Source organism: Salmo salar, chromosome ssa15 (assembly GCF_905237065.1).
Source record: "Salmo salar chromosome ssa15, Ssal_v3.1, whole genome shotgun sequence".
Classification (NCBI taxonomy): Eukaryota; Metazoa; Chordata; class Actinopteri; order Salmoniformes; family Salmonidae; genus Salmo; species Salmo salar.
The window spans coordinates 64,931,207-64,941,685 of record NC_059456.1 but is presented as its reverse complement, the minus strand read 5'-3'; the positions used below and the strand labels follow the sequence as shown (position 1 = coordinate 64,941,685).

The following is a 10,479-nucleotide window of genomic DNA, read 5'->3' as shown; positions in this document are numbered from 1 at the left end:
GATTTAATTAGTAGGCTTGTCGAAAGTGACTTGTATAGCTAACGTTAGCTCATAACCACAGTCAGCGAGCTACGTTAGCTAGCTAACTAACACATTATCCTGCTATAGTAACGCTACTGTTAACTAGCTAACGAGGTCAGGGCGACACTTCTGGCTGTCTCCCTTTGACATGACATTCATTATTTTCCAATGGTAACTATATTGACAAAGGTTCAGAGCCGAAGATGGCTTGTCCAAGAGATAAGCCGAATATTTGCCCACGTTTGCTTTAGGAACGAGGTGAAGGGCAGCTGGTTGACAGGGCTCAGAAGCCACTTGGCAGCACAGAGGAAAACAACTGGAATCAGGAATGTCACCACGTCCTGTGCAATTAGAGGACATCCCCAAAAGAAATAACTGTCAGAAAAAAACTGGTATGTTTTAATGTGATAAAGCTAACTAGCTCGATTAGTTATCCCCTGTCCTCGGCTCACTAAGAAAAGTTAGCCATGCACTGCACAACATGGTTGTTTACATTGCCAAGTAATGTGCTTTCGAAAGTATTCAGACCCCTTGACCACATTTTGTTACGTTATAGCGTTATTCTAAAATTGATTAAATAAAACATTTTCCTCATCAATCTACAACCAATACCCAATGACAACAGTTTTTTTGAAATTTTTGCGAATGTATTGTAAATAAAAAAATAATACCCTATTTATGTAAGTATTCAGACCCTTTGCTATGAGACTCGAAATTCAGCTCAGGTACATCCTGTTACCATTGATCAACCTTCAGATGTTTGTACAACTTGATTTCAGTCCAAATTAAATTGATTGGACATGATTGGGAAAGTCACACACCTGTCTATATAATGTCCCACAGTTGACAGTGCATGTCAGAGCAAAAACCAAGCCATGAGGTCCAAGTAATTGTCCTTAGAGCTCTGAGACAGGATTGTCTCAAGTCACAGATCTGGGGAAGGGTACCAAAACATTGCTGCAGCATTGAAGGTCCCCAAGAACACAGTGGCCTTCATCATTCCAAAATGGAAGAAGTTTGGAACCACTAATACTTCCTAGAGCTAGCTGCCCGGCCAAACTGAGCATTTGGGGGAGAAGGGCCGAACACGATGGTCACTCTGACAGAGCTCCAGAGTTCTTCTGTGGAGATGGGAGAACCTTCCAGAAGGACAACCATGTTTGTAGCACTCCATCAATCAGGCCTTTATGGTAGAGTGGCCAGACAGAAGCCACTCCTCAGTAAAAGACAGCCCACTTGGTGTTTGCCAAAAGGCACCTAAAAGACTCTCAGACCATGAGGAACAAGATTCTCTTGTCTGATGAAACCAAGATTGGACTCTTTAGCCTGAATGCCAAGCTGGAGGAAACCTGACACCATCCCTATGGGGAAGCATGGTGGTGGCAGCATCATGCTGTGGGGATGTTTTTCAGTGCAGAGAGATCGTTGATGAAACCCTGCTCAAGACCTCAGACTGAGGCGAAGGTTCACCTTCCAACAGGACAACGACCCTAAGCGCACACAGCCAAGACAACGCAGGAGTTTCAATTGGGTAGAGGTCGGGGGATTGTGGAGGCCAGGTCATCTGATGCAGCACTCCATCACTCTCCTTATTGGTCAAATAGCCCTTACACAGCCTGGAGGTGTGTTTGGTCATTGTCCTGTTGAAAAACAAATGATAATCTCACTAAGTGCAAACCAGATGGGATGGCGTATCGCTGCAGAATGCTGTGATAACCATGCTGGTTAAGTGTGCCTTGAATTCTAAATAAATCACAGACGGTGTCACCAGCAAAAAAAACACACCTCCTCCTCCATGCTTCATGGTGGGGACAACACATGTGGAGATCATCCGTTTACCTACTCTGCGTCTTACAAAGACACGGCGGTTGGAACCAAAAATCTCTAATTTGGACTTTGGACCAAAGGACAAATTTCTACCGGTCTAATTTCCATTGCTCTGGTTTCTTGGCCCAAGCAAGTCTCTTCTTGTTATTGGTGCCCTTTACTAGTGGTTTCTTTGCAGCAATTTGACATTGAAAGCCTGATTTCATGCAGTCTCTTCTGAACAGTTGATGTTGTGATGTATCTGTTACTTGAACTCTGTGAAGCATTTATTTGGGCTGCAATCAGAGGCTGGTAACTCTAATGAAATTGTCCTCTGCAGCAGAGTTAACTCTGGGTCTTCCTTTCCTGTGGTGGTCCACGTGAGAGCCAGTTTCATCATAGCGCTTGATGGTTTTTGAGACTGCAGTTGAAGGAACTTTGCACTTGACTGAGCTTCATGTAATGATGGACTCATTTCTCTTAGATTATTTGAGTTGTTCTTGCCATAATATGGACTTGGTCTTTTACCAAATAGGGCTATCTACCTTGTCACAACACACCTGATTGGCTCAAACGCATTAAGAAGGAAATAAATTCAACAAATTAACTTTTAAGAAGGCACACCTGTTAATTGAAATCCATTCCAGGTGAAGCTGGTTGAGAGAATGCCAAGAGTGTGCAAAGCTGTCATCAAGGCAAAGGGTGGCTACTTTGAAGAATATTTTGATTTGTTTAACACATTTTTGGTTACTACATGATTCCATATGTGTTATTTCATAGTTTTGATATTTTCACTATTCTGTAATGTAGAAAATTGTTAACATTTTATTTTATTATTTAAATGTCATATTTCGGTGTTTTTTAAAATTAAGTTTGCTACAATTTCTAAAAACCTGTTTTTGCTTTATCGTTATGGGGTATTGTGTGTAGATTCATGAGGGGAGAAAAACTATTTTATTCATTTTAGAATAAGGCTATAACGTAACAAAATGTGAAAAGTCATGCGGTCTGAATACTTTCCGAATATACTATAGCTAGATAGCTCGTTTTTCTGCACTTTGGAGAATTCTGGACAGGGCTTACTTGTTCCATAATGCACTCAAATCAGTGTTCATTTTTGCATTATTTAAAAAAAGTTGGTCTAGTCTTAATCATTTTGACTAAAATGTCATTGTCTTAGTTGCATTTTTGTCATTTGAATAATGATGTGGTCTATTTAATGTCAGAATGAGAAACAGTGGGCCATTTTAGTCTCATCACATTTGTATTGCCTCATTAACCTATAGTAAACATAAATCACTGTCTTCCATGTGCACAAACATACATAGACTTGTCCTACCAACATATTATTCTGCATAACATCCAATTCTCTTGCCAACAGCAGAAATATGACAAACATACACTACCGGTCAAAAGTTTTAGAACACCTACTCATTCAAGGGTTTTCCTTGATTTTTACTATTTTTCACATTGTAGAATAATAGTGAAGACATCAAAATTATGAAATAACACATATGGAATCATGTAACCAAAAAAGTGTCAAACAAATCAAAATATATTTTATATTTGAGATTCTTCAAATAGCATCCCTTTGCCTTGATGACAGCTTTGCACACTCTTGGCAAGGGCCGTGATATGCTTTATGAATGTAAAATGCGGCCCACCAATGCGCGATGGAAAAAAAAGTGAGTGCTGGTATTATGGATAATATCTTTTGAACGGTAATGCCTAGTATCAAGTCGTTTTCTCTGAGGAAAAGAGGGAGACTTGGCTAGTACGTTCATTACAGAACCTGTCTATGAAATGCAGTGGGAAAAGTGTGAGGGTTGAGTGAGACTACAAATTCAAAAACATTTCTATACTCAAGGGAGAGAAAAACATAGCTTGACTGTTGTTTTACTATTAAACTTAATGCTGCTGCTATTGTTTTTAATTTAGTTAAGCAGCTTGTGTTTCTTAACCAGGCAAAGGGTATCTAACTAGAAGGCTGGTGGTGACTGGTTAGTTACGTTGAATATGTGTATGATCGGAGGTGGAGCGGAGCCTATCAGCCTGTCTGCCCACTCACGCTCATCGCTTGCTCCCCCGCAGCTCACAAGCTGATGTACGCTAGGCTGTGTGTGGCGGGTCCTTTACACTGCTTAACAGAACTGCGCTGTGCTTCTGTGCTGCCAATATTAATTGTGCTTATCACTCAAAGCTCTCAATCTCTCCAAAAACTCTTGTCCAGTCCATTTAGTAGTGAGATTTTAGTCACAGATAATTTCATCTTGTCTCGTTTTAGTCAACTGAAATATATATTTTTCTGGGTCTATTTAGTCAGTTATAGTCTCGTCAATTGCCACTGAAAAATAGGTGTGTAATTCATATTTGAGTCACTATTATTGTTGACAAAGTGAACACTGACTCAAATAAGGATAAGCAAATATTGATTATACTATAAGATGTGACAATGATATTAGCTTAGTTAAGTTTTCAAGAGTGTGCAAGTGGGATATGATTTTAGAATGCAGGTAGATATCTTTAAGCTCTCACTCTGTTTAGACTCGCCATTTTGTGGACCACCGCAATGTGAAGCTACTGGCTGGAGCAGGTGGGAAAGGGGCCTGCACCTTCCATAGTGAGCCCCGGAAAGAGTGGGGTGGACCGGACGGAGGGAATGGAGGAGATGGTGGGAACATCATCAAAAGTAGGTGAGAGACACTCACTCTCAACAGTGTTGCACTATTCTCAAACCGACCTGGTTATACATTGTTTATAATCTGGTTAAAAAGTCTTGATCTTCTGAGAAGCTTTTGTTTACCTATTCAGATCAAAGTTGTGGAGAAACGCCAGCACAACCTACATCGCTGTGAGTTAGTGCCCATGGCTACGGCTGGGGTATTGCTTTGAATTAGGGGCTCTTGTATGAACATAGATTTTAATTACTTTAATTGTGCGATGTAATTACTAAGTAAATACCAAATACCATAATGCTGACTGTAAAATAAAGTGAAGGCCAAACTGAATGTTGTGTGTGGTGTTTTGGGACCATGCAGGTGCCAGTGGGCACGGTGGTGAAGGAGCAGGGGGAGACTATGGCAGACCTCTCCCAGCATAGCCAGGAGTACGTGGCTGTTTTTGGAGGGGCGGGGGGAAAGGGGAACCGCGCTTCCTGTCCAATGAGAACCGTGCCCCAATGATGGCCACCCCGGGAGAGAGAGGCCAGGAGAGTTGTCCTCCAGCTGGAGCTGTGTACCATGACCCATGCTGGACTGGTGAGACATGGGAGTGGGGCTCACTCTCCTCTGACTAGGTCTATGTTATGATAATGTGGGCTGGTTACAATAATATTGTAGACATATAAATGGGATGTTACTTGATCCCACAATAATGTATAACATTTTCTTAGATTTACATGTTAGTGTGTGTTTTTTCACTTCAGGTTGGGTTTCCCAATGCAGGGAAGTCTTCTCTTCTATGGACCATCTCCAATGCCAGGCCTGCTGTGGCTACCTACCCCTTCACAACCCTCAACCACACGTCGGCATTGTTAAGTACAGGGACCATGAGCAAGTGGCAGGTAATGGAGTTTGTCTTATTGTTGTATATTATGTTGGGCACAAAGGTTGATCATGCAGTTTACCATCCCTCCTTTTCCCATTGTCTGGTGGCTGACATCCCTGGTACCATCCATGGGGCCCATGAACCGAGGCCTGGGGATCTCCTTCCTGCGCCACGTTGAGTGCTGTTGCTTCCTGCTCTTTGTCCTGGACCTGTCCTCCCCTGAACCCTGGACCCAGCTCCAGCACCTGCGTTTCGAGCTGGACCAGTACGAGCCGGACTCTCCCACTGGCCCCACGTTGTCGTGGCCAACAAAATGGACCTGCTTGGGGCTCGGGGGAAAATGGACGCCCTCGGGCCACATGGCCCAAAGGCCCTCACAGGCCAGAACACAGAGGAGCTGATAATCCACCTCAGGGAGCTGTATGATGTCTACCTGCAGACCCAGGGACAGGTTGTAGGATTGTAGGTCTGCCAGGGAAAAGGAGTGAAAGACGTCCATGCCTTTTCCTTTTCCTCACTGTTTAGCACCTACCAAATGTAGTTTGTTCATATTATAGGACTAAAGAAATATTGATATAACTGTGAACTATGGTATTTATTTATGATTGAATGTGTTTAATTAATCTTGATTCTGCATTGTTTTATTTACACAATGCACTATACTCATACTTATCACAACTGTACAGGGGTCAGCGATGATGTCATCAGATATTGTGATGTCAAATTTACTTGTTCAGGGTTTTCCCTTATAATATCAACATCACACATTTAACCTTTAGGATGTCTAGAAACACACTCTAATCAAAAATGCAAGTACTGGTACGTGTTAAACACTGGACAAGTCTTAAGTGGAATCCTTGGGACGTCTAACTGACGTGTCCCCGTTGAAGATAACATTTAAAATGGTTAAGGTAAGGGTAGGGTAAGGTCGTCCCAAGGATTCCACTTAGCATCTGCCATTAGACATTTGGTCTCAGCTATCAACTTCTATTTTAACAACATTTTCAGAGCAGGAATCTCAGGAATTCTCAGTAACACGTCTGTCACCCTCGCTAAAGGATTTATCTATGTATTTCTTGGTACAAAACAACAACAGTGTGTTTGGGCTGACTTTTGACCTCTGTGCCCGTGGTCACACCATGGGTCACACACAGTAGCGGATGTTTACTGTGTGCTGCTGCTGACTGGACTTCCAGAGGGCAGTGAGAGCGAGCAGGGTCAGGTCAGGCAGTTAGATGAGCAGTCAGGGCTGGAACACCATGGCTGCGTTTCATGCCACAAAACGTTTTCCTTCCCTCTGTCCTCGTTTACTCCCCTCCATTGATCGAATAGAACTGGGCAGATGAAAGCAATATGACAGAAACTCAACCCGGTCTTAGAGCATTTCGTATTATTATGTATGTAAACCCGAGACACTCCATTAAGTATGATTCAGTACGTTACGTTTCATATGGTATGTAGTAATTTGTGGATGTCCTTGACCCATTTCGTATTATATGTTACGAATTACAATTCATATTATATGTTACAAATTTGTAAAACGTACAATATGGTACCAATTGGCGAAAGGTATGGTATTTTAAGGAATCCTATGGAGGTGGCAAACGTCAGTGAAGCTATGGTTAAGTTTAGGTGTTAGGTTAAGGGCTAGGGGAAAGGTTAGCTAAAAGGGTTAGGGGAATGGTTAGCTAACATGCTAAGTAGTTGCAAAGTAGCTAAAATGTAGTTAGTACCGTAATTTCCGGACTATTAAGTGCACCTGAATATAAGCCGCACCCACTGAATTTAAAAAAAGATATTATTTTGAACATAAATAAGCCGCACATGTCTATAAGCCGCAGGTGCCTACCGGTCCATTGAAACAAATGAACTTTACACAGGCTTTAACGAAACACGGCTTGTAACAAAAATAAATAGGCTTTAACGAAACACGGCTTGTAACAAAAATAAATAGGCTTTAATGAAACACGGTTGTAACAAAAATAAATAGGCTTTAACGAAACACGGCTTGTAACAAAAAATAAAAAATTTGTCCTAAACTTTAATTGTCTTTTTGCACTGAGTCAATTCCTCACGCTACTGTTTCCAACGTCTTATCATCGACTCATTAAGACCAAGCTCCCGTGCAGCAGCTCTATTTCCTTTTCCAACAGCCAGATCAATCGCCTTCAACTTGAAAGCTGCATCATATGCATTTCTCCGTCTTTGCCATGATGAGGGTGACAAAATGACTACCGTAATCAGAATGATGGGAAGTTTGAGAGCGCTCGATTTAATCTAAACAGTAAACAAAAAAGTTGTTTGACCGTAACCCGTTCGGCAATTTCATTGGTCTAATGAAAGCTTCATGCCGCCAAAAAATTGAGCACGTCACAGAATGTGTTTTTTAGGAGAAAAAAAAATTGAAAGCGGAAAAAATCCATATATAAGCCGCGAGGTTCAAAGCCTGGGAAAAAAGTTGCGGCTTATAGTCCGGAATTTACGGTAGTTGAAAACTTGCTAATTAGCTTAAATGTTAAAGTTGATGAGATTCCAACTCACAACCTTTGGGTTGCTAGACTTTTGCGTTATATGCCCGACTAACCACTCTACTTTTGTTTTTTTTGCATTAAGTAACCATCTGTCTTATTATGTTGTGGATGGGGTTGGGTCCAGTTCGGGACCAAAACAAAACAACACCCAATCTAAACCAGAGTGAGGGTGCAAGCAGGTTAGCAGGAAAAATCTTGAAAAGCAGGTTAGCAGGAAAAGAGAGAACGTTGGGAGAGAGAGCCGCTGGGGTTTGCCAAGCTTTTATCCTTGGGACAGACGAGAAATAGAATGTCAATGTTAACTGCTTCTGAATGATGTTATGTGTATGAATGAGTTGAACACTGGTGGAGTGTAGCATGTTGAGCCTGGCCACTGCTACTGCTGTCTTTAAAGGATGACCAACGTCACCTGCCCTCAGGGTGCTGTTATTGTCTAGATGCTGCTGCTGTGTCAACGGAGTGGACCATTATAGCTCTGTTTGTGCTCGCCTGAGGTGAAGCAGGGTGCTTCCTCTCCACACGTGTATTTAATGAGGACATTGTTGACCTGTGAATAAGTATTGTTACTGATTAATTCAGTGTCATCATTTTCGTTTTGGTTATTTGATTTGGTTCTGCTTTTGAAGTGTGTGTGTTCTCCTACAGGGCAGCATGTGAGAGTAATGGACAATAAGTGGGCCAGAGTTCTGTGGGACTACCTTTGTCTGCACCAATCTCTGGAAAAGGTAAGCCTTCATATCTGACTGTATATACACATAAGATACATTTTGACAGGATACATTTCAAATGGGATTGAAACTGAATTTTAAGTAGTGTAATGCTACACTCTTTTGGGAAGTCATGATTAGCTCGTCTGGCTTCACCCAAAATAACATCATAATGAACTATCCTCTCTTACCATGATGTCATATTCCATTTCATACTCATAGATTTTCTCTCGGGGTTTTGTTTGTTATGTATGTTCTCTCAGAGTGATGTCATAATAGGCCTGGGTTGCCATGATGTGCGTGTGGCAGAGAGGTCAGCTGATCTCTTCCTGGAAGGATTGGCTCCTTGGCTGCTTTTCACTGGTTACTTAGGCAACCAGACTGCAGGTCAGCAAGACACTGGGCATCTTTCCCGCTATTTATGTCTTTCTCTGTCCCTCTTTCTGCCCATGCAAGAAAACACACACACGCATCAACGCACACATACCGTGTTTGTATGTTACTATCCAATGTCTCTAGTGTGTGTGTTGTGTGTTCCAGGTGTGTGGACGAGGCCAGAAGCTGACGTGTTCTTGGATGTTGCTCTGAGGATGGGAGTGCCCAGGAGGAACATACTGCTGGAGACAGAGGCCACCAACACTGGAGAGAACATCCGCTTCTACAGGCTCCTCAAGGAGAATAACATCCCAGGTGAGACTCTCCTCATTACAGACACACCGATGGAGAAAAAAAACAATGTTATTGGTGTGGCATTATTCTACAACTAAGGTGCAGAGGAGCACAACTGAATCACTGAAACACATTTTTAGCCAAGCCGGGATTGTGTTGTTATGCTTATACAGAAGGCCTATGTGTATTTTTGTCATTTACCCATTAGTGATTGTGTTTGTCATGTGTCTATCCCAGCCCACAGGGTGATCCTGGTCCAGCAGCCCTTTATGGAGCGCAGGGTTTTTGCTATCTTTCTGCACCAGTGGCATGACCAGGGGGAACACACGCATGCCATCGTCACCTCCCCCCAGATGGGAATCTCTGCCTACCCCCACTTCACAGCACTTACATGCTAGGTACTCTGTCCATAATATCAAGACTTGTGTGTTTTCGATAGAACTTTAGACCATGTAAGATAAATATGTCTATAATTATTCACAGGTCAGCAAGCCTCATCTTTCTAGTGCAGGAGTGTATGAATGCATTCAGAATCAAATATTCTGAAAGTCAGTATTTTTCCATTGCCAACCATTTCAATTAACGCAATGTAGGAATAACAGACATTAGTATGATGCTATGTGTGAGGTGTAAACTTTGTGTTTGTGTATTCCAGGTGTTCTAGAGAGGATCCGTGACTACCCACAGAAAGGCTTCCAGTTGGAACAGGAGATCACACCCAGTACTCTCTCTGCCTACCAATGGCTCCTGCACGCTGGCTACTTTCCCAGGTGAATGCACAACACACATGCCCATGCATGAACGCCTGCACACACTTCCACGTACACACACACACTTGTCCCTATGTTTTGCTATTGTTGATGCTGCTGATAAGTTGGGATGGTTAGGAATTGAACATTAAATCACAGTAAACTTATATTTAGAAAATATGTTTGTTTCATTGAAACCGTGAATTGAGATGCATGAAAATATACCACAGAACTCTGCATTACTACATAAGTAAAACTAAATGAATGTAAAACAATTACCTTTACCTAGATACCAATAAACACATATAGAATATACATTCAAAGCCAACACCAATACACACAAATTAATCAACCAGACTTCAGCGCAAAACTTTCAACCCAAGCTTTCACTGGTAATCCAAGCGCGCCCCCATGTATATAGATGGAGCTGTTGTGGAACAGGTTGAGGGC

General features: G+C 42.1%; 1 pseudogene across 1 annotated transcript; it reads left to right on the top strand.

The window, feature by feature from the left end:
- The first annotated feature begins 3,500 nt into the window (after positions 1-3,500).
- Positions 3,501-10,365, top strand: LOC106571919 (mitochondrial ribosome-associated GTPase 2-like; annotated as a pseudogene). The gene is made up of 10 exons (XR_006759245.1): positions 3,501-3,512; positions 4,372-4,520; positions 4,639-4,678; positions 4,866-5,084; positions 5,252-5,389; positions 8,550-8,629; positions 8,875-8,998; positions 9,152-9,301; positions 9,518-9,678; positions 9,936-10,365. The product of XR_006759245.1 is annotated as a mitochondrial ribosome-associated GTPase 2-like (transcript).
- Positions 10,366-10,479: the final 114 nt, after the last annotated feature.